The sequence below is a fragment of the Microtus pennsylvanicus genome, chromosome 10 (assembly GCF_037038515.1).
Source record: "Microtus pennsylvanicus isolate mMicPen1 chromosome 10, mMicPen1.hap1, whole genome shotgun sequence".
In the NCBI taxonomy this organism is placed as follows: Eukaryota; Metazoa; Chordata; class Mammalia; order Rodentia; family Cricetidae; genus Microtus; species Microtus pennsylvanicus.
The window spans coordinates 59,400,820-59,424,231 of NC_134588.1; positions in this window are offsets into that span (position 1 = coordinate 59,400,820).

The following is a 23,412-nucleotide window of genomic DNA, read 5'->3' on the forward strand; positions in this document are numbered from 1 at the left end:
GGGAGAGGGACTTGATCGGGGGAGGGGAAATGGGAGGCGGTGGCGGGGAGGAGGCAGAAATCCTTAATAAATAAATAAATTTTAAAAAAAAGTGCCCCAGTGCTCTCTCGAATCTGGCCCCACCCCTCACGGCAACTCTAGGCTGTTTTTTTTTTTCAATGTATCTGCATGCTCATTTTCCCCTAGTTTTGATCCTGTTGTGAGGTTTTGACTAAATATACCCTCCCAACAAATGGGTCCTGTGGGCCAGAGTTCTAAACCCACAACTGACAAAGGTACTTCTTGGATTTCCGATCACTTGGTGTCTCTATGTCCTGTTCCTAAGCCGTGGTGAAAGAACTGAAGGAAATCTGGAAGGTGAGGTTGGGTGACCTGGCCCTGCGTTTGAACTAATTCATTTCACAAAATGCCAGCCCCGCTGACACGGGCTATTAGAACAGCGACTGGATTTTACAAGAACCAGACAACGTCAGACTCTGGGATTGTTATGGTAAAAACAAACAAACAAACAAAAACCAAAACAACAACAACAAAGCCCCCAGTGTATTTAAATATTTCCTCTTGTCTTCCTTTAGTATTGGAAAATTCTTAAATATATTCACTACTAATGAGGTTCGGGTTATTTTTAATCTGATTCCCCTTTCTGGTTCCCACAGCAACTTTTTCAGTGAGGTTTTCAGACCTCACTTCAACGTTTCCTCATTTTGGGGAGACAGAGAACCCCTCCCTAAGATAGCTATGATAGTTAATATTGCTTGACAATTTGACAGGAATCACCTTGGAGGCAAACCTCTGGGCACATCTATGGGGCGGTCTGTAGACTGAACTGATAGAGGTGTGACCTACCCTAAATATGGATGGCATGACTAAGCGGGATGAAGTCCTAGGCTGCATGAAAAGAAGAAAGCTGGGTAAACCACAGCATCTATCTCTCTGCGTCCTGACTGTGGGCACAATGTGACCAGCCACCCCAAGATTTTCTGCCATGACCCCGCTGCCACCATAATGAACTGTCTTTGCAAACTGTGATCCAAAATAAACCCTCCCTTTATTACCTTTCTCTTATCAGATATTTTGCAACAGCAACAGGGAAAGTAATTGATATTAAGACGCTTTCTAAAAAAAGCTACCGGTGCATTAGATTATGGTAAATTAAATCATATTTTTAGGGTACTTGCAAGGGAACATTCTGCTACAAGGAACCTTATGATTATAAAATGAAGGAGACTTCTATTTATCCTGAAGTCCCAGTCTATACACAGGCTTTTTTTAAAGATGTTTGGTCTGAATAGACTCTTTGTGGACATCGTAGCTCTAGAAAAAAGCCAATTGCTTCTATGACAGGAGTATAAGACAATGACAAAGCGTGAGAGCTGCTAAATGTGGGTGCTGTGGAATCAGATGGCTTCCATCCCAACCCTAGATCCTCTCCTTGTCTGCCATGAAAAGCTGACCAAGGGTCTCCATTTCCTTGTCTATAGAATAGGAGGAAAATAGGCTGTACCCCTGAAATGGTTGCTCAGAAGTGAGTACATTTACATATGTAAAGCAATTTCAACAACGCTAACACTGAACACTGAATAAATTATATATAATTATATATGCCTATAATATATACGGATGCTATTAGTCACCTTTAGAGCGACAGTCACAATTTTTATTCCACATTTTTCTAGAAGAAGGAGATGGTGGACAGTACCTTGAGGCTGCAGCCCTTAGAAGGTACAAACAGAATCTGAAATAAAAAGGAGCGGCTTCTCCGAATGCCTGGGCATAGCATTTCTCCCAGGCATCCTGCTGTGGTGCTGAACCTAGGCGAGGGCTGGCAAAGCAAGGCTGCACGATGTTGTTCAAAAGCAAGGTCAGGCTTCACAAGCTGCCCGAGTCGTAAGGCCTTTCCAGAGATGCTTAGAAAAGAAGTCCTACTGGCCATACCTGCGGCTGGATGGCCATCAAGACACCACATCCACAAGCTCCACCCCCAACTCCTGTGGTGGAAACTGATGGCCAATGATCAAATGAAACTGCTTCCTGAAAACACTCCAGGTTTCTGAGATATGACAGCCATCCCAGGAAAGGTCAGAATTGGACTTCCTCTCCCCATTGCACCTCATCTTCCTCCTTACGGTGCCACTTTAACACAGAGCTGAGGATAGCAACTCGGTTGTAACCAGGACCTTTCCTACTGCTCAGAGAACTGGTGGCCAGATCTCAAGACTGAAGACAGAAGGGGTAGATTGTAAACATGGCCTCCAGTTATGGCAGACACCTAGGTTAATTATAATAGAGCCAAACCTGTCTTGTAAATACCAACAGCGGAGTACCTATACTTAGCCAGTTTAAAGTCTAGACGACTGGAGAGAGAGATTGTGGAAATGGTTGACATCAGCTTGTAGGCTACCTCCCAAACTGAGAAACCAATAGTTGAACCGTGGGTACCAATGGGGATTGAAGTTTCCTCATCCTTAGGTTGGATATCACCAGAGGGAGACTTGTTTTGCCTCTGGGACGATCTGGAAGGAAGAAATAGGACATAGGATAGGGTGAGGTGGAGGTGTCACATCCTGTGCACCCACACTTGGTGTCAGCAGCATGCGTAAGTTTTAACAACTGTCCAGGGTCTCACAGATTTATATAGAATGTATTTGTCATCTCACCGAAACCCCCAACCTCATCTCTCACCCCCTCCCACTGAAACTCTTCTTCTCAGGGAATTCCTTTACTGTCAAGGTGTGTGTGTGTGTGTGTGTGTGAGAGAGAGAGAGAGAGAGAGAGAGAGACAGAGACAGAGACAGAGACAGAGAGACAGAGAGAGAGAGAGAGAGAGAGAGAGGAGAGAGAGAGAGAGAAAGGGAGAGAGATTCATTTAGCTCGAGTTTCTACCATGAGTTTGGGTGGCAAGGGCATCCATCAGTAGAGCAAGGGCAATACATCAATAGCTCTACCACTGGAAAAAAAAATAAAAAAAGACTCTCCTCTCTGAACAACTGTTAACTTCCATTAGTCCCTCAGGAAGGGGTGATGCTCCCATAACCCCTTCCCCATCCAAGAAGAAATGCTGATGAGTCCAGTCTTGGGTGGGTCTCTTGCAGGGAGCCACAGCTGCAATGAGAGTGTGAGCGCCCTGACTATGTCTTTTCAGAGCATGATTCCTTTCTTTGTCCCTGCGTATCTCCCGGCTCCTATGTTCTTTCTGCTTCCTTTTCCATCACGTTCCCTGAGCCTTGAACAGAGTGCTACAGCTGTTCCGTTTAAGTCAGAGCATTTCACCCTTCCTTATTTTCAGCACTTTGGCCAGTTGTAACTTCCCACATTAATGGCAGACCAAAATAGTAAGATGCACCAACGGTAAAGACAGGAAATGGCACTATCCTATCGGTGCAAATAGAAATGTTCGAAAGGCAGCCATCACTGTTCATCACAAACACTGGTAGGTTCCTCACTGGAACCTACGAACTTTCCAGTAATGAGCTCTTGACCAGATCCCTTTCTTGTGGAACAGGTCACTCCCATACCAATATTACCCCTATAACACTAACATGCATGTCATGCGTGGTAGGTCGTTACAGCAGCTCTCAGGATCCACAGCTGGGTAAGACTGATAATGGCTTTTACTCCCCAGCAACCTGTGCAGCTCCTCTGGCAGTATGAAAGCTAACCAGTGAGAAGGAACAAGTTTACCTACAATTTCATTTCTCTGTGCCCCTTAACCAAACCGCACATTGTCTTCATCAGTACAGTTTACCATCAGGTTCTGGTATGTTCCTATGTTCTGATTTTATACCTTTTTATATATCCCCTAATGTTGGCTACCCTTCTGTCCTCTGTTGTTCTCCATGTTCTCCGATCTGCCTTTTTGCTTAGTTCTTTCTGGCCCTAGTGTTTACCCTCCAGTTTCATGTCCAATGTACTCTACTATCCCCAGTTCCTTCCCCACCCCTCGTCCTCTACTGGCCTTTTTCTATTCTGGCTTTTACTACTGCTCATAATTAAATACACTATTTTAAAACTTCGTATTATGAGTACATACATAAGGGGAACATGTAACGTTTGTCTGTGTCAGAGTTACCTCACTCAGTACAATATTTTCCAAATCCATTAATTTTCCTGCAAATTTCACAATTTCATCCTTCTTTACTACTGAGTAAAATTCCATTGTGTATATGTACCACCTTTTCCACTATCCATTCATCCACTGATGAGTTCTTAGGCTGGTTCTATTTCTTTGCCACGTGAACATAGCCACACGAACACAGAAGTGCAGGTACATGTTTTGTAGGGTATAGGGTCTTCTGGGCTCATGCTCAGGAATTGTATAGCGGGATTATATGGCAGTTCTATGTTTAGCTGTTTGAGGAACTTCCCCATTGATTTCCACAATGGCTGTACCAGTTGACACTCCCACCAACAATGAACATGAGGTCCCCTTTCCCACACACACTTGCCAGCATTCGGAGTCACCTTTTTTGGTAATAACTGTTCTTACTTGAGTAAGATTAAAAAAAAAATCAACGTAATTTTAATTTGCATTTCCCTGATGGCTATATACTTTTAACACTTTAAAAAGTATTTTTAGCCATTTGGTTTTTTAGCCATTTGAACTCTCTGTTCAGTTCCACAGTCCATCACTAAGTTGCTTGTTTTTTTGACCTTCAATTTTTAAAGTTTTTTTTTATGTATTCTAAACCCTAACCCTCTATAAGTAGAGCTGGCAAAGATGCTCTCCCATTCCATAGGATGTTTCTTCACTTGAGTGACAGCTTCTTTTGTGGTTCACAATCTTTTTCAATCTCACGAGCTCTCATGTAACCATTGTCCTTATTTCCCCCGTGGCTGGCATCTTGTTCGGAAAGTCCTAGCCCATGTCTACACAGTTAAGGGTACTCTCTCCTTTGTCTACATAGTTAAGGGCACTCTCTCCTTTATCTGATCAGTTTGGGGGCCTTGGGTCTTTGGTTAATTTGGAGTTGATTTTTGTGCAGAGTAGAGCTAAGAATCAGGTTTCATTCTTCCTTGTGCACATATTCCGTTTCCCCAGTACCGTTTATCAGAAAGGCTGTCTTCTTTCTAATGAGTAGCTTTGGCTTCTTTATCAAAAGTTAGGTGGTTATGATTTACATGCTCTTATCCTTGAGGTCTCTATTCTATCCCCTTGACCTATGTCTCTATTTCTGTGCCTGCACAATGATCTTTTTTTTATAACTATGTCTCTACAATGCAACAAGAAATCAGGTATTGCACTACTGCAGCGGCGTTCACAGTGTGCAGGATTGATTTGGCTATCCAAGGCCTTTTGTGCTTCCATATGAACTTTTCATTTTTTTCTATTTCTGTGAAGAATCGAATTCTCATTTTGATTGGGATTGCACTGAATTTGTAAATTGCTTTGGGAGGGTGGCCATTTTCACACCACTAATCCTGCTATTCCACGAGCATTAAGGCCTTTCTAGATTCTAAAGTCTTCTTTAATCTCTTCCTTCAGTGCATTTTTTCACTGTAAAGATATTTAACTTCCTTCATTATGTCTATTCAAAGGTATCTTTATTATGAATGGGATTGCTTCCCTGTTTTCTTTCTTAATACTAAGAAATTTGCCATTGGTATTTTAAGATGCTATTGATTTTTGTACGTTGATTCTGTAACCTGCTACTTTGCTGGAGGTGTTTATCAACCACAAAGGTTTTCTGCAGTAGTCTTAGGAGTCTCTTATGTACAGAATCATGTCATATGAAAATAAGTATGCTTTAACTTCTTGGTGTCCCTTTTATTCCCTCATCTTGTTGCTCTAGCTAAATCCCAGGCACTACAGGAACAGGCATAAGGAGAGTGAGCATTCTTATCTTGTTCCTGACCTTAGTGGATATGTTTTGAGTTTTTCTGCGGTTGGCATGATGGTCCATGTAGCCTTGTCACATATAACCTTTATTGAATTAAGATATATCTCCTCCATTCCTAGTCTCTCTGAGACTTTTAAAAGTAAAGTTTAGGGCCGGGCGGTGGTGGCGCACGCCTGTAATCCCAGCACTCGGGAGGCAGAGGCAGGCGGATCTCTGTGAGTTCGAGACCAGCCTGGTCTACAAAGGGAGTTCCAGGACAGGCTCCAAAGCTACAGAGAAACCCTGTCTCGAAAAACAAAAAAAAAAAAAAGTAAAGCTTATTTTTTTTACACATTCTTTAAACATTTTATATAATGTATTTTGATCATATCCACTCCCTAACTCCTCCCAGATTCAGGCTCCTCCCCCTATTTCTAGCTTTGTGTCTTCTTCATTAATAGATTACCAAATCCAGTTTGTTCTGGCCATATACTGATAGGGTCATCCATTGGATCACAGCCAGCCTTCCAGAGGCCACGCCCTTAGAGGAAACTGAATCGCCAGTATGATATTTGATCCTGTCGAATGTCTTTCTACATCCATTAAGACAACTATGTGGTTTCTCTCCTTGAGACTATTTATGTGATGGGCTGCATCTAATGATTCATGTATGTTGAGTCAGGAGATACATGTGAGTTTTTCTTCAGGCTAAGCAGATGCTTCAAAGGGATTAATTATAGTGTAAGACATCTTGCTGCTACCCTGACTAAGAGGGCTGAGCTACAGAGGAAGGTGTTCGAGGAGCTAGAAAGTCGGAGTGTTTAGAAATGATCAAATTAGATGTAGTATCTTATGGTGGAAAGGCAAAAACTGGACAGCACCTCCTCCATCCCTCCTCAAAGCCTGCATCCTCAAATGATTATGTACAGAGGCTGACATACAGAAGACTTTAGGGAACAGCCAGTGTGAGTCAGAGCAGAAGCAGCCAAAATGGGGCTCCGCCAGCACACCAGAAGCGCCGAGTGGCCCTGAGCTGTGAAGACGCAAGAGAGAGTATTAGCTAGATATCTTCAGTAACAGGCCTGCGTGTCTCAGGGACTAAGATGAATGACACACTATGGGGTTTGTCTGAAATGTCAACAAAGAGAAGGAGGTGGGGATGAGTGGAACAGTGATTAGGAAGCGCTCGTTTGATGTTCACACGGAATGAAGTTCAAGCTGTTCGGGAACCGTGGAACATTTCAGCAAGGACAGTTTGCTTCTAATTAAGCCTTAATAGGTGTCTGCTTCTAATTGGTTTTGATTCTTTTTAGAATGTACAGAAATAATTCCCCATGTTGTCATCTTTGAGCCTGACTTGCCAATTCTGGAACTAAAGGAAAATCATCTCTAGCATCTTGCTATGGGCATCGTCTTGTTATCCCTTCCAAGGGATATTTTCCCTTCGCAGAAAGCCTTAGGTGAGTCTCTGTCCAGAATTCTGCTTTTCTTATAGGTAGACTTATACCTGTTTGTGGTTGTTCTCATGTCTAGGGTCCATGAGACATTTGGCATAATTCTCAACTGCTGAATAAGAAATCCTAAAGTATCCTAGATACAGATCGCTTGACAGAGAAACCAAGAAGATTTTAATTTTCAATTCCCTTTCCTCTTAAGAGCTGTCCTTTTGGTTTTATATTTACTTATAACTCTTTGAGAGAGATCATATACTGTAATGAGAAAACAAGCTACCCAGAATCTGGGGAAAACGCATGGAACCAGATCCTTCTATGATCAATGTCTCAGGTCCCAGGCCCACAATAGGCTGTCTCCAGGCTACAGGTCCAAGAGGGGCCCAGTACCCCTTTCTGATAGTGTATCCACAATAAGAAAGAAACTCCAGAAGGGACCGGTGAGCAGACCAGGAGAGGAAATGAAAATCCTTCAGCTGTAGTGTATTAAGTCATCGTGGCACTCAGAGGCAGCCATTCATATCATTCAGAACGTCCTGAATAAATGTTTCCGTAATAAGACGTGCAGAAAGGAGCTTGTCATCCCGTGATAGCCTTTCTGCAAAGAGTTTGATTTAAGGTTGGTATCAAAGCATGAACCATGCTAAAATACAATTACAAAAGAAACAGCAATTTCATTAGCGGGTTGCAAGGAACAGCTTCGGAGGCTGCTGGGAGCTGATGGGTAATGGCAGCAGGAAAGAGGAGAGAAAGGGGCAATGTGTGATGACAGCACTCACTGGTCCTTCTGCTGCCGCACTGGGATGGAGGATGGAGAACTGACTTCAGAGAGAGGAAGAGAGGAGAGGAGTTCCTTTTTGTGTTGAAATTCATGACTTTGAATGAGAGATGGAGCTTCCACTTTCTGTGATGGCTGCCACCAGGCTTCATTCAACCCTTCATCTCCCATCTTCCAGCATGCCCTGCTTCTCTCTATTCATGGGATCCCAATAAGCTAAGGAAAATGTAATCCAAGAGAGTAGAGGTAAAAGAGTCAAACTATTAGAGGTTGAAGTCCAAGCTCACCTATGTGTTAGTGTTACCATATGGGTCCCAGAAATTTCATCAAAAGCATCTTCATCTCTTGCTGTGCTTAGTTCCTGTGATGCAGACACTGGCACTTACCACGTTCTTAACAGATAATGCTAATAACCATGTGGTTCCAAGTGGGATGATTGAGTAAATGCTCCTAAAAGAAAGGAAATGCGACCCTAAGTACTCAAGACACATCAAGTCATGTGACAAGACAAACTCAGAATTTGCTTTAACATTTATATTTTATGTGAAAAAGAAAAAAAACTAAGCATTGTTCATATTTATTTGAATATACTACTTAACTAGATAATTATGTAATATGCTCAGTAAACAACATACAAAGGATTGTATAAATTATACAATTTGTATATGTGTGCATGAGGTAAGGGTTCACAAATACTTCTATTTATAGAGATAATCTGATGTGGGATTCCCCTCTGTATACTGTGAATATGTTTATATGTTAGTAAAGAAACCACTTTGACTTATGGCAGGGTAGAGTAGAGGTAGGTGGGGAAAACTAAACTGAATGCAGGGAGAAAGAAGGCAGAGTCAGGGACACTCCATGCAACTGCCAAAGGAGAAAGATGCTGGAACCTTACTGGTAGGCCACAGCCTCGTGGTGATATATAAATAGATATGGGTTAATTTAAGATGTAAGAGCTAGCTAGGAATATACCTAAGCTATTAACCAAACAGTGTTGTAATTAATATAGTTTCTTTGTGAATATTTGGGTCTGGATGGCCAGGAAACAAAGTGCAGTCTCCGTTTACAATAATCAACTAAAAAATTTGAGACCAATGTATAAGCAATTAGTGATTTAGGGCTAAGGAGAAAGAAGAAGAAGGAATTTCTTTTTTTAAAAAAAATGAAGAGTCAGTATCTTAATTAAATCCAGATCTGCAGATGAACAATGTGAGGAGTAGTCTTCATTGTCAACATGGCTGGCTTAAGAAATACCCATGGTGATAGTACAATATTCTTCTAGGTGTAAGTGATAATGTTTCCAAAGACCATTAGACAACAAGTTTTGAAGTAATCAATGGGTAACTGAAGAGAAAATAAATCAATGAGATCATGTTCTTGGAGACATACCTTGCCCTTGGTCACCTCCTGTAGTCATGTAGTCTTTCTGCTTCTCATTCATCAACACCTGAAGAGCAGCTTCTGACTCATGCTCTCACTGTGTCACTTCTTTCCAAGTGCACAGGTCAAACAACTTTGAACTGAACCCTCTGAACCTTTGAGCCAGGATGAATCCCTCCTCTCTTTAGCTGTTTATATGGTGTATGGGGTCACACCCATAATAAGAGTGTCCGTGATGTATAGGGTCACACCAATGAGAAGAGTGCCCATGGTGCACGGGGTCACACCAATGAGAAGAGTGCCCATGGTGTATGGGGTCACACCAATGAGAAGAGTGCCCATGGTGTATGGGGTCACACCAAGGAGAAGAGTGCCCATGGTGTACAGGGTCACACCAAGGAGAAGAGTGCCCATGGTGTACAGGGTCACACCAATGAGAAGAGTGCCCATGGTGTACAGGGTCACACCAATGAGAAGAGTGCCCATGGTGCACAGGGTCACATCAATGAGAAGAGTGTCCATGGTGCACAGGGTCACACCAATGAGAAGGGTGCAGGAAGTCACACCTGTGAGAATAGTGTTCATGGTGCACAGGGTCACACCAATGAGAAGAGTGTCCATGGTGCACAGGGTCACACCAATGAGAAGGGTTCAGGAAGTCACACCTGTGAGAATAGTGCTCACCCCAGACAGTGTCCTCTCAGGCTTTCTCTCACTCCTCTATTTTCACTGGAGAGAACTTCTCCCTCTCTACAGACCTTGCCCATTTTGAAATCATTCTCCTATTCTGAAAGGGACCTAGAAATTGATATTCCCCTCGAAAGCACAAGAGACTGTTACTCTACTTTAGGAAGAGAGCACATATTCTAAGTCTTTATTACTGGCTCCTCTCCCCAGGTGGAAGCAATGGGAACATCAAAGATCCTTGCCCAGTAAGATGAGTAACCATCAATCCACACTCTACTAATCATCCAATACACTCTCAAAGAGAACAGGCTTTCAGTTTCTAACCATAATGGAGAGTGCCTTCTAATAACCATAGTGAGAAACTGTCTAACACATCACAAACAATTACCAGAGGATTCTGAAAAGTAGGCATTAATGTTCAGATTGAGTTGGAAAGTCAAAACAACCAGTACAGAACTTGGGGGGGACTCATTAGATATTTGTCCCCTTTGGTCTCTTGGTTTTGACTAGAGGGTTTCCTCCCTTATGGAACTAGACAGTGTGGCTGAACAACAGGACAGTAAGAGTAAACAGTCAATCAAAATATACACTGCAAGGGGCAGCAGTACTTCAAAGGAAATAAAACAATGATACTCACATTTAAAGAATCTTCACTGGGGAGGGGGTGAGTAGTGGAGTGCTTGCCTGGCGTGCAAAAGGTCCTAGGTTCAGTTCTAAGACCGAGAGAGGAGGAGAGAGAGACAGAGAGAGAATAAGAAAGTGAGCATGCGGGGTCGGGGCTATGAATCTCATACAAACCTCCAGCTTAGGGAAACAAAACAAGGAGAAAAACTGAGCCCAAAGCAAGCAGAAGGCAATAATAAAGATAATGGAAAAATCAATGAAATTGAATGATTTGAAAAACAATAGAGTGAATCAGTGAAATTTTGAAAAGATCAATAAAATTGACAAACTTCTAGACATGTAGACCAAGAAAAACACAAATTACTAACATCAAGAGCGACATTGCCGATATCAGGACACCACTGTACATCCCACTAGTAGTACAAGGAATAAAAGAAAAGTCTATGATAAGTACATACTAATAATTCTGAAGCCTCAGGTGAAATGAATCAATTCTTTGATGGATACAAACTACCAAATCTTGTTCAACAGAAATAGATAGTCTAAATAATTAGATCTTTATGAAAGAAATTTAATCAGTAGTTCAATTCCCACCCCAAATAAACAAAGCTCTGGGCTCATGTGGCTTACTTTGTGAATTCCACCAAGCGTTTAGGGGAAGAAATTACATCAGTTTCATACAGCTTCTTCACAAAGCCACTCCCAATGCACTTTCTGAGCCTAGCATTGTACTGACATCAAAAGCACATAAAGTATTGCATGGAAAGAAACTGCAAACCAGTGACTTCTGGACCTCATGTCAAAAATCCTCAACAAAGCAAAAGTCATCTCCAGTGATTTCTATAATAGAGATCTAGCATGACCAAGTGGTGCTATTCCAAGAATATAAATCTGCTGATTTATAACAATCCAACAATATGATCTCCACTTGTTGGGAACTTTGTAATATAGATAATAATGAGGAGGAGAAGAAAATGAGAAATTTCCATCAGTGGCTGTTTATGCTAGACTGTACTGAGCATCTTCCTACTCTTAACCAGAAAAAGCCTTTGTGGTGAGGGATGGGGTGTACATGTTTCCTCTATGTATTCGTTAATTTTCTCCTTGTTGTGACCTGGCAGGAACAAGTTAAACGAGGAAGGGCATCTTTGGCTCCCAGTCTAAGAAGGAATGCACTCTACCACAGAGGACAGATATGACAGCAGAAGCGTAGGGCTACTGCTCATGGTGCCACTGAACCGGGAAGCAGAGGGCAGGTGGGAAATGGAGCTCAATGAGGAGGCTCAGATCTGTCTCCATGCCAGACTTCCTCTGGTGAGACTGCCTCCCCCAGGTTCCACAACCTTCCAAACTAGAGTCTCTGGTTTCGGAGAAAAGGATTGAAACCCACAGCCCACGGAGATCTCACAGACTATTGGTGGCCTTTTCTGGTTGATGTTGGAACATAATCACGCAGGCAATTCATATGAGATACCCATGGGGAACTGGTCAGGGCTGGGGGTGTGATGGTGGCTGGAGAAAAGAGACACAACAACGCCTCCCACAGCCTCCTGGGAAAGATCCAGTCTCGAGCCTCAATCCAAATCAACAAAACCAACACCAGCTCAGAAAAGGACAAGCAAAAAATAATATTTTCTGAAGAAATTAGCCAACACAGAAGCTTTCTTTAGTAGATGACGTGCTCAGCAAACATATTGGACAAAAATGGGGCTATCGAATGACCCCTTTCTTTGTAAAGTGACATTGAGACCTGGGGACTGGCTGTTCCTCCCTTGACAGAAGCCCACCAATCCAGGATTTGATGGGTCCATTACCACAAGCCCCACCCCCCAGTACGGAGACACAGAAGGATGTAGGCCTGCCAAGCAGTCTGACTCACCAACCAAATGGTACTCCAAGGACACCCAAGGACATGGCTGGAGCTGCAGCCACCTGGGAAGCAAACTGAGAGCCAGGAGGCTGCCCAGACCCAAACTGAGTCTGTGAGATGTGGGCTGGGAAGGTCAGCCAGATCTCAGCTCCACCCTTCCCACCTCCTTTGTCTTTAGTGACTAGTTTTAGCTCCCCTTAATATCACTGGAACTCCAGATTTCTTTCTCTCAGATACAGACTTAAAAGAATGGAAAACAAAACACCTTCTTTTATAGGAATGTGGGAAAATTAAATGAGCTGAAGAGCAGTCAGAGTTACAAAGCTAGTAATCTATCTTTGGTAAGGGCTAACATTGCTCACACTCTCTGTCTCTTATAGATGAAGAGCTATTTAGATTCTCCTCCAAGAGCAAAGAGGGAAAGCAGGCTTGGAACCTCCAAATATTTTCAACTATCAGACCAGTTCAAATGAAACCCTACAAATCTCATCTTAACCACGCGAAGGCCACACATGCCCATTGTCAACTCAAGTTAGTCCTCAGTAGCCTGCCCGTCCGGAACCTCTGACCGTGTCAGGGAAGCATTCAGCCCAGAACATCCTGAAGAGCCTGGATACTGTGCACACTTAAGTTCCCTACCCATCTTGGGCTGGCTGGAGGCAGGGAGGAGATTCAATCTTTCAAGTTGTGTCATATCACATGGTCTCTGGTTAAAAAAAAAAAGAAATTGCCAACGAAGTTCAGTATGTGTAGACGTTTGGTGCTGGATTAACTGATCCTGAATCCAATAAAGAGAAGACAGTCCCTGAACGGTTGTCTCCATCTTATAAACCTTCGCTAATTAAGTTAATTCCACTTTTCTTGCTTTCTTCAAACTCCTTATGCACTAACTCTTCCCCCCTCTAGCTGTTTGCTCACATAAGCCTCATGCAGCAGAACAAGAGCCCTCTTGTGGTCAGGATCGTACCTTGTTTGTCCTTGGGTGCCCAGATCCCAGCATGGTGCATGTCACTTAGACTCAATAATGGTTGAAGGAATGTGCAAGATTCCACTCTATCAGTGAAAGAATCTCCCTGTAAGTGTACCATCTAAACACTTCTCTCTGAGGACATAGGCCTGGTATTTCCCCTTGGTGCTATAACTGGAGGATGTTGCCTGAATAATTTTGCAGGAGCAGGAGAAACTGGCCTCCTTCTGAGCTTTTCCTGTTAACCCAGACCACTGCCAAGGCTGCTAATACCATTTCCCTGGGCACACCGCGGAGGAAGCCAGGCTTTATTACTCTAAGGTGTTTACTTCATGTAGCAACTTGCTTTTTAATGAGCTTGTTTATCTCACCATCTTGGATGTGAATATTGTCGAGAGGGAAGCGTGCTGATTGACTGTTACCAAGCAAAGAAGAAAGCCTCCAGGGAGAGCATCAGACACATGCTATGTGCTAACAATTATTCAATAACTAAGCTCTCTTTTCTTTAAAAAAATAAGTAGTAATAAAGCAAAAAATGAGCAACAGAAAAATGATAAAAGTTAGAAAGTTGCTCACATCTCTAACTTCCAGCTGGAACCTGCTGGATACTAAGCTGGCTTCAGGGACGTCCTCTTTATGGGAAAAGCTAATTCTGGACATAAAGGTAGATTTAAGGTCGACTATCCGGTATTATCGGTGTTTCCTTTCCTGTTTGGTTTACATGGTAGCAGTCTGTTTATTGAAATTTGGCACTTTCTTATAGGATGGTTTTGGTTCATTGCTCTGTATTTGCTAACGGCCCCTTTCCGGATGCATTCTCTACGCTTCTCTTCTGTATACTGTGACCACAGGCTGGTCCCATTGTCACCCTAGCCTAGGCGGCCTTCCCTCTGTCTTCTAACTGGACTTGGCCTCTCCTGGCCTACTCCACTTCCATACCAAGCCCCTTCCTAACACTAACACCTGCTGCGGACTTCCTGCCTCTGAGCTGCCCCTCACTGAGTTCTAATAACCCTGTCTTTCTCCCTTGCTTCTTGAGTCCTTGAGGCCACAGCTGCCTCTCTCTATGGCTGAACTCTGGATGCCTCCACACGTCTTGTCTGTTGCTTCAACCTTGACCCCCCCCCCATAGCTTTTTTTTTAGTTCACATTTCTCAATTTCCACTGTTTATGGCGAATACTTATATAACCTATAGCAAATCAGAGGTGGCACCCAGTTGTCATTTTTCATTTCCTGGTCCTCTTTAGTGCTTTCACGGTTTACTACTTTCTTCCAATTTCAGCCATGTGTTTGGTTCCCACTGCAATCAAGTTGTTATCCACAGTGCGTAGTTAAGAATGGCGTGACTCTGATGCTGAGCCACTTATCCAAAAGTATTCAGGCATCCAGTTACCTTTTCCAAGGAAAAAAATAAATTCATACAAACATATTCTGAAGCAAGAAAACTTAAATTTTTCTTAGGAAGGTGAGAAAAGACAAGAACAAAGCAAATAAGGGTAGACTGACCTCAGAAGCAGGGCCCATTTTCCCATGACATCAGTCTAAGGGAGACAGCATGGCCTCTAGGTGCAGTTGTTCATAGGAACTGTCTCAGAGAATGACACACATTTGTCCTGCTGTGTCACTGACACAGCCACAGCAACCGGAGGGTGGTAAGAGAGAAACTGGAGAGAAAGGAGGGAAGGAAGGCATTCGGATGGGAGGAGTGGAGTTGGGGGAGGTGAATTTCTGCATGTAGAAAACCACAGTTAGATGGCATGGCTAGTGGACATCCATCTTTCAAGGTTTGTGGGAGAAAAAAAACCTACTGAAGATGTTCAGAAAGCCTCATTTGCAAACACAACCTGTCTGCAGCAGGGAGTAGTAAGCTTCCCTGTGCCAGGGGAAGATGTGTTTAAATCTCATGGCAGCTTTGCTAGCCGTTTACCGTAGGGCATGAGGAGAGAAGCCAGGAATGCTTACGAAGGAGCGGCTACAGTGTAGAATGTGGACACCAGGTGAAGGGGACGATGACAAGGTGGAGTGGGGGTGGGCAGGGACCTGGTGGGGTCAGTGGATTGTTGGTCTTAAGGAGGTAGAAGGTAATTCTTAAGTAAGTTACCCGAGAGGGTTGAACTTTGTGCCTGGAGTTGAGATTCTGGATGACCTTGCTATCCCCAATATCTTGTTCTTGTTTTTGTCCTCAGCATTTAGTGCAATGTTTGACACGAAGCCAGCAGCACCAGATGATGCATGAAAAGGAGAATTGCCAGCCTCGGGGGAAGCTCAGATTCAGAAGGAGAAAAGCATTTTGTCCCTGCTCCCATCTATTTTACGAGCACTTTGGAAACCTCCTTTCTTTCTTCTCCTTCCCTGCATTCTTACCTTCTCCCTCTCTGTGTCTGTCTGTAAGTCTCTCTCTCTCTTTCTCTCTCTCTTCCTCTCTCTGTGTCTGTCTGTCTGTCTTTCTCTCTCGGTGTCTGTCTCTCTGTCTCTGTCTGTCTCTGCCTCTGTCTCTCTGCTCAAACAACTCCCCATTTCCTTGAATACTATTTCTCTCTCCTTATTCTGCTTCCTATGATCAAACTTTCCCGATAAATCTTAGCCAAATTAGAAGTTATCTTCTTTCGCAGTTACAGTGTGCTACTGGTACCAAGGTTGCAGCTCCCTCTTCCTTTGGTTTTAATGACTGCTCTTAGCCATCTTTGCTTGACCACAAGCTATATGGAGGGAGCTTTCCAGCGCGATTCAGTTTGGTAGGTTCCACACTGTCTACTACATCACAGAAACACCATCAACCTTTGTTGAATAAATATGTGATGTGACTAAATGGAGCTCTACACATGAGAGGCACTGCCTAATCAACCAACCCAGTTAAACTTAGGAAGAAGGAAACAATAGAACTAATGAACAGTGAGCTTCTCTTGAATACATAGAATCAAAGTCAGTTCTTATATTTAGCAACAGAGGTGGGAACTGAAATTACTGTCTCAAAAAAAAAAATCAGTCTATTAGATTAGCTTTTACATAACGACAGAATCAAGGCAGCCCCAGCTCTATGCTCCTGTAGGTTTCTTACCCAAGCAGCATTGAAATCTTCTGCCACAACTAACATAACAATGCCTGTTCAATATAATAAAATGAATAATAATGGCAGGCAATAACATCAGTGAATGTTTAGACCTTTGTTAGTTGTTAGTTATTTTGTACACTTGTGACACACTTTATTCCCATGAATAGAGTGGGATTATATGCAATACATGTTTCTATAAACAAAATAAAAAAGCCACAAAGAGGTGATGCTATTTACCTAAAGTTATGTAACTAATAAACACCAAATTAAAACCTCAGTTCTAAATACTTTTGACTTTCAGAGGATCTTTGGTTGAAGTATTTTCTCTTGTTGCTTCTTAGGCAGATGGGCATTCCACCTTAGCACAGGTGAAGTCTTCAATGATGTCCTGAGAGTGGCCACACTACCCAGGGTCTCCTTATTAGTCCCAGAATGTTCTCTGGATAAAGACTGGTGGCACCTGCTAGGCAATACTGACAATCTCATCTGAAGTGATGTTCCCACTGTGTTTAGTGTTCTGCTTCTTTGTGTCTCTCAGTGGCTCCTTGAGGGCTTGATGATCAGGACAAAGGCAGAACGTACCACCACATCTGGTCCTGTCTGTTCTGATTGGTCAGTTTCACTGGTAATCCTGTCCTTTCCAGTAAGGCTGCCTTTGCTATGTCATCGCCTACTTTTTTGAGAGGCAGACCCAGGGGACCTATCTTGAGAGCCAAAGTGGATGTGGCAGTGACCTCACCTCTCATGCACCTTAGGTACACCTAAGAGTGTCTGTCCTCTGCCCCCATTTACACACTTGGGAGCTAAGGCCCAGCAAAGAACAGCTATGGCCTTGAGCCTACTCTGGAAGAACATACTGGCAAAGACTCCACCTACAGTTTGGTCACCAGAAGGTGTGCACCTACTTCAATCTCATTGGGGTCAAACATTGGAAACACAGTGGAGAAGGCTGGTTCAGATGGACCCAGACTCAGAATGACCAAAGAAAGATGCCCATAGTCTCTTCTGAGTCAAAAGTCAAAATATTTTTTAACTTTTAAAACCTTAATAATAAATCTGCACTGTCCACTTGTCTTTCCTTTTTCAATGGACTGCAGTTCCTATCACCCAATTTCCCAAGCTAAAGACATGGAAGACAGGGTTAGTTCCCTCCTACTTTGTTTGGCTCTATATTCTTAGCATGCAGAAATTGAATAGTGGTTCGGTGTCTGTTGCCACCAACTTGTTATGATTCATTATCATAGTCCTTCTGCATCACTACAGGAAATGTTTTAATCAAGTCTTATTACTCTACCATCTAACATCAATGGAACAGCCTTGCTGCTACTACTAAAATGTCACTCATACCCTGTCATGGCTCAGCTCCACATCCTCTAAGCAAATGCCACCTCTTTTAGAATAAATGCCAGTCCTTCTGAGGTCTGATCCTGTTCCCTTTGGTCATGCTACCTTCACTCACTCCCAGCTAGCCCCCTGGGCCTCAGCCTTGGCCTCCGGTACTATGGTCTGGCCACTGACTCTTCTGTCTGACTGCCACTTAATCCCTCACTTCCTTTTTTCTTTTGCTCAGTTGTAACTTCCTCGAGGACACCTGGTGCCATGCTGTTAAAAGTTGCAATATCTGTTCACTTTCTCCTTCATAACTCAAAAAAATAACCTATTTATCTTTCTTATTTGGACACATTGACTTTTTAACACACTATATATGGTCTATGGGTTCCTTTTTTATTTTTACTATTCTCCCCATCAGAATGTAAGCTATTATAACTTTTTTTTTTGTATTTTACTAGTATGATCCAAACATCTAGAAGTGCTGACTAGAACATAGTAAGTTCTTAGTAAACAACTCTTGAATGAATGAATTTCATACAATAATACTATTTATTTGTGCTAAGAAAAAATATCTTAGGATAAGAGTCTCTGTAGTGGTGTCTTCTGATCAAGTGTAAATAGGCAAATGTTTCAAAGTGATAGGTCCCCTGGGTCTGCCTCTCAAAAAAGTAGGTGATGACATCGCAAAGGTAGCCTTACTGGAAAGGACGGGATTACCAGTGAAACAGGTTCTCATCTTCTGTGGAAACAAAAGCAGGACCTCTTTTCTAAAGCAACATATCCTTAGACCCAAATTCTGAAATCAAGATACCTTTAAAATATATACGTTGGTTTAGCTTAGCAGCCCATACAATAAAATGTCTCTCTATTCTTAGCTTCTTCACGTCAAAAAATTCAAAGAAAACACAATAATATACATAATCCAGACTCTCTGTATATATTTCATCTCTATATGGCTTGTTTTACTCTATTCCTTTTTAATGTTTATTTTATTATCTTTACTCCTTTAATCTACAACTATCTGATGCTGTCTCTTTAAAGACTTTGTTTTATTATTAAACAATTCATTTTTTATTTATAACTTTCAATATTCTTTTTCTTTCCTCTCTCAAGCCTACATACATTTATCCAATACACTGTGTCTCATTTAGAGGTCTTTTATGTCTGAATTCGTTCTATTGTTTATCTGTAATTTTTTTCTATACAGGATTATTTTTTAAAATGTTAAGCACTTCTTAAGAATTTAAGCTGCAGCATTGCTAGGGTATATACAGCCCTGCCTGCTTGCTCCACACAGGCCAACATGGTGGAAGTCCATTCACCACCTCTGCAAGTCATGCACATTTCCCCAGTTCCAAGTATGCAGCTGGTCTGTCGAGCCATTAAGTAGTTGTAACACTCTGCTCACAAACCCCTTTTAAATGCTCCTTGGCCAGACCTCCTGAAAAAGCCAGAGCTGTTTGTGCTGGCAAACCAGGAAGCCTCTGCTTTTTCTTTTTTAAGAAGTCACACAGTTTTTACTGAACCTCTCTTAAAGTAGTTGTGGCACCCCTGTTCACTGCAAGCCCATCTTAAAAAAAATTGTAGCTACCAAAAGCCTCTATTCTTTTGTGTCTAGATTTTTTTTTATGCTTTCTTAGGTTTTTGTGTGGATGCAGTTACCTACGTTGGAGCACCAACTTGTTGTAAGAAGGCTGCTTATTTATTCCCCGGCTGCCCAGACTCCTAAAATAATCACACAGAAACTATATTATTTAAATCACTGCTTGACCCATTAGCTGTAACCTCTTATTGGCTAACTCTTACGTCTTAATTTAACCCGTCTCCATTAATCTGTGCATCACCATGAGATCATGGCCTACCAGCAAGCATTAGCATGTCTGTCTCTAGCAGCGGCTCCATGGCTTCTCTTTCACTCTGCCTTCCTTCTCCTAGCATTCAGTTTAGTTTTCCCCACCTAGCTAAATTCTGCCCTGCTATAGGTCCAAAGCAGTTTCTTTATTCATTAATGGTAGTCACGGCATTCAGAGGGGGATCCCACATCACCCACTGGTACAATAGTGGCATCACTGCCCTTGAGTAACCAACTGCTTTTTGGCCAGGTTTGAGGCCCACTCTACAGGGAATACGGCATGCTTGGTACTGTAAACTTGATCAAAAGCCTGGAAGGAAAAGCAGGGGAGGGAAGGACAAAAGCAAGGGATGGAAGACACAAGCTTCAGGGAGAACCTACTACTGTTGTTTTGCTAAATTGGCCTGTAGTCAAACTGACTTGCAAACGTTTATGTTTATACCCATAGACTAGTGCTATTTTTCAGGCTTGTTCAGGATTTTTGCAGTAAGGTGGCAGTTCAAGCAGAGACCTGAAATCTCCTAAGTGCTGAGAATAACTGACTATTGACATCTTAGACTTAAATAGGACATCTGCATCTCCCTTTCAATGTTTCTAAACATCATAGAAGAGGTGAGAAGACTGGCAGAGCTAGAGGATGAAGAGAAGTCCTATAAAAGTCTTCTGGACGTGATGTGGCCATTCCAGTCAGGAGCAGTTATCAATAAGCTGTGATCACCCATACAGAGCTTTTACACACACACATACACAGGGTCAGAGCAAGAGACAGAGAGAGACAGAGAGATAGGTAGAGACACAGAGAGATGGAAGTAGGAGGGAGACTACTTGGGAAGAAAGGGGTCAACAGGCATAGGAGGGGGAGAAGAGATAGCAATGGGGGACATGAAGATAATCATAACAGATTGAATACATCTATAAATCTGCCAGAAAATCTTAAGCATTAGAAAATCAAAAAGTCGTTCCACTGTCTCAGTACCTTATTGACATCTAGGCCAGTTACAGTCCATAAAAGAACATCATACATTAGATTAAGTTAATGCTTACCTGAATTTGAATTTCACTTTGGTTTAATTTATAATGTATTTTATATAATTTAATCATTTTTAGTTTTTATAATTGTATAGGAACTGATGACCACAATGGTTTTTTTTTATGTGATTTCATCTTATTAATCATTTCAGGTTACATAAACACACAAAAACTTCAATGAGTCCTAGGGATCCACAGGAAATTTTCTTTCGTTGTAGAAGACTTGGTGTTAGTTTAGAAATAGGGCCTATCTTGAGTATTTAGGGCTGCAAGGATGAGAATGCCCTTAACCTCTCACCTGTGCAGATGTGAGGCAAATTGGACTCATTGGTAATTCTGTCTTCTAGGTCGGCCAAGCTCATTACCACTCTCATCTCCTGCAGCTCAGTGATTTGTATCATTAGTCCCCAAACATAATTAAGTGCTCACCCTATGCCAAGCCATGACCTAAGTGCTGGGCATGTAAACAGTAATATCTCCAAGTGTCTGCTGCCCCTGTAATCTTTAACATGAACGCATTCTGTAGTCCACAAAGTACCTTGATGTACACTCGCCCTCTGTGGCAAGAATAACCCATGAGGATGCTCACACTTTGAGGAACCGACTGACTGGGCTCAAGGTCACATGCCTTATAATGTCAAAATTCAGGAGTCCTAATTTTTAGCGCTTTGCTCTTTAAATGGTAGCTTTTGCCTTCTAAAACCACAGCACATTTGGCTCCATTCCGAAACTCACACTGACCTCCCTACTTTCTGCCAGGATTTCTGATTCCTTCCTACTTCTGAGTGGGAGGATCACAAAGCAAGAACAGTGTCCTTGTCCTTGGCAAGCTCCATCCTTTCCCATTTAGGTGTGAATACATAGGATCAAACACAAAGTCTATAGCACAGAACACATCCAGGGCCACTGCTAATGTGCTCAAGTCCAAGGGCTCTGTGTTCACAGATCAGGCAAATATAGGCATGCTAATGTGATCAAGGAAAGTCAGATTATGGATTAGAAAGGATGACTCTCATGTCTGCTTGGCTTTTAATAGCATCACCTGGCAGATGGGACCAAGACTGCATTCTTGCTACACTATCGAATCCACAGTACACGCTATGTTAAAAATGCCATCTGGCCATCTGGTCACATAGTGTCACACAGCACCCTCGGGGCATCCCACCAGTTCAGATACTTCCTAGCTTTGCCTAATGCCAGCCCTGGACTGCAGGAAACACTTATAAGGTCCAGAAACCTTATTTTATTTGAACTTAATGTTGCATGTCTACAGTTTTGATCAGGCAGCTGAGTCCTTCCCCGTTTCTACAGTGCAGACTGTTCAAAATGCCTGTTTTGGATTGTTCACCCCTTGCTGTATCTGTACATCTGCTAAAAAGAGCTAAAAATCAACACTTCAAGTGCATCAGTTTTGAATGGATATCTCCCCCACAAATAATCCTTTGTATTAAAATAGTGCTTCTCTTCAGAGCTTTCAAGGGCAAGTTGTTATCTTCGTCTTCATATGCTAGAAGAGAAAATGGATGAGGAAGAAATTGAGAGTTTTGCTGTCATGGCTCTAAATTAGGAGCAGACTTTCCCAAGCATGATAGTCCAGACAAAGCACTTCCATCAGAAGGTTAACCCTGGGGATGGAGACCACAGGGGATGGGCTAACGAAATAATATCCAATGCTTGAGCAGTGCTGGCCCACACAGAGGAGACTGCCTGATGAAAAAGAAGATCATCATCACATTCACCTTCTGTTATGGTTAGATATGACTTCGGTGTGTCCCCCACAGGCTCGAATGTTGGAAGTTGGGTCGTCACTGGAAAAAGAGGGTGTGGTGGGAACTAGAGAGGCCATCAAATTACTAGGGAAGCTGCCCTTAAAAGGGATTAACATAGTTTTCATGGGACCCCAGCTAATTCCTAAGAAACAAATTGTTATTGAAAGAAAAATATTGACTTCTCCCTGGGTCCTGGCTCAGTATCTCACTAAGTAATGAATATCTCTCCTGCACTTTTACCATTGGGAGGCAGCTAGCCATGATATCCTCGGCAAAGCTGAGCCAGTGTAATCATCACATACAACCTCCAAATCTGCAAGCTAGAGATCTTATTCCTTTAGAAAGAAGTGTCAGAAATTTCATTCCGGCAGCATAAAACAGACTAATACACTGTTTCATTTTGTTTTTACCTCATATTTATCTGCATTATAAAATGGAAAATGTATGATTATATCCTGTATTCTTTATATCTTACTAATAGAGAAAATATTGGAAGGTCAGTGATGTCAATCTTATTTTGGAGAAGGCCGCTTGTTGGTTCCCGGCTGCCCAGCTAGCTTAGACCCGAAATAATCACACAGAAACTATTAATTAAATCACTGCTTGGCCCATTAGCTCTAGCTTCTTATTGGCTAACTCTTATATTGATTTAACCCGTTTCTATTAATCTGTATATCGCCACATGGATGTGGCTTACCGGGTAAAGTTCTGGTGTCCCGTCTCTGGCAGGGCTACCTGGTTTCTCTCCAACTCAGCCTCCTTTCTCCCAGCATTCAGCTTAGTTTTCCCTGCCTAGCTCTG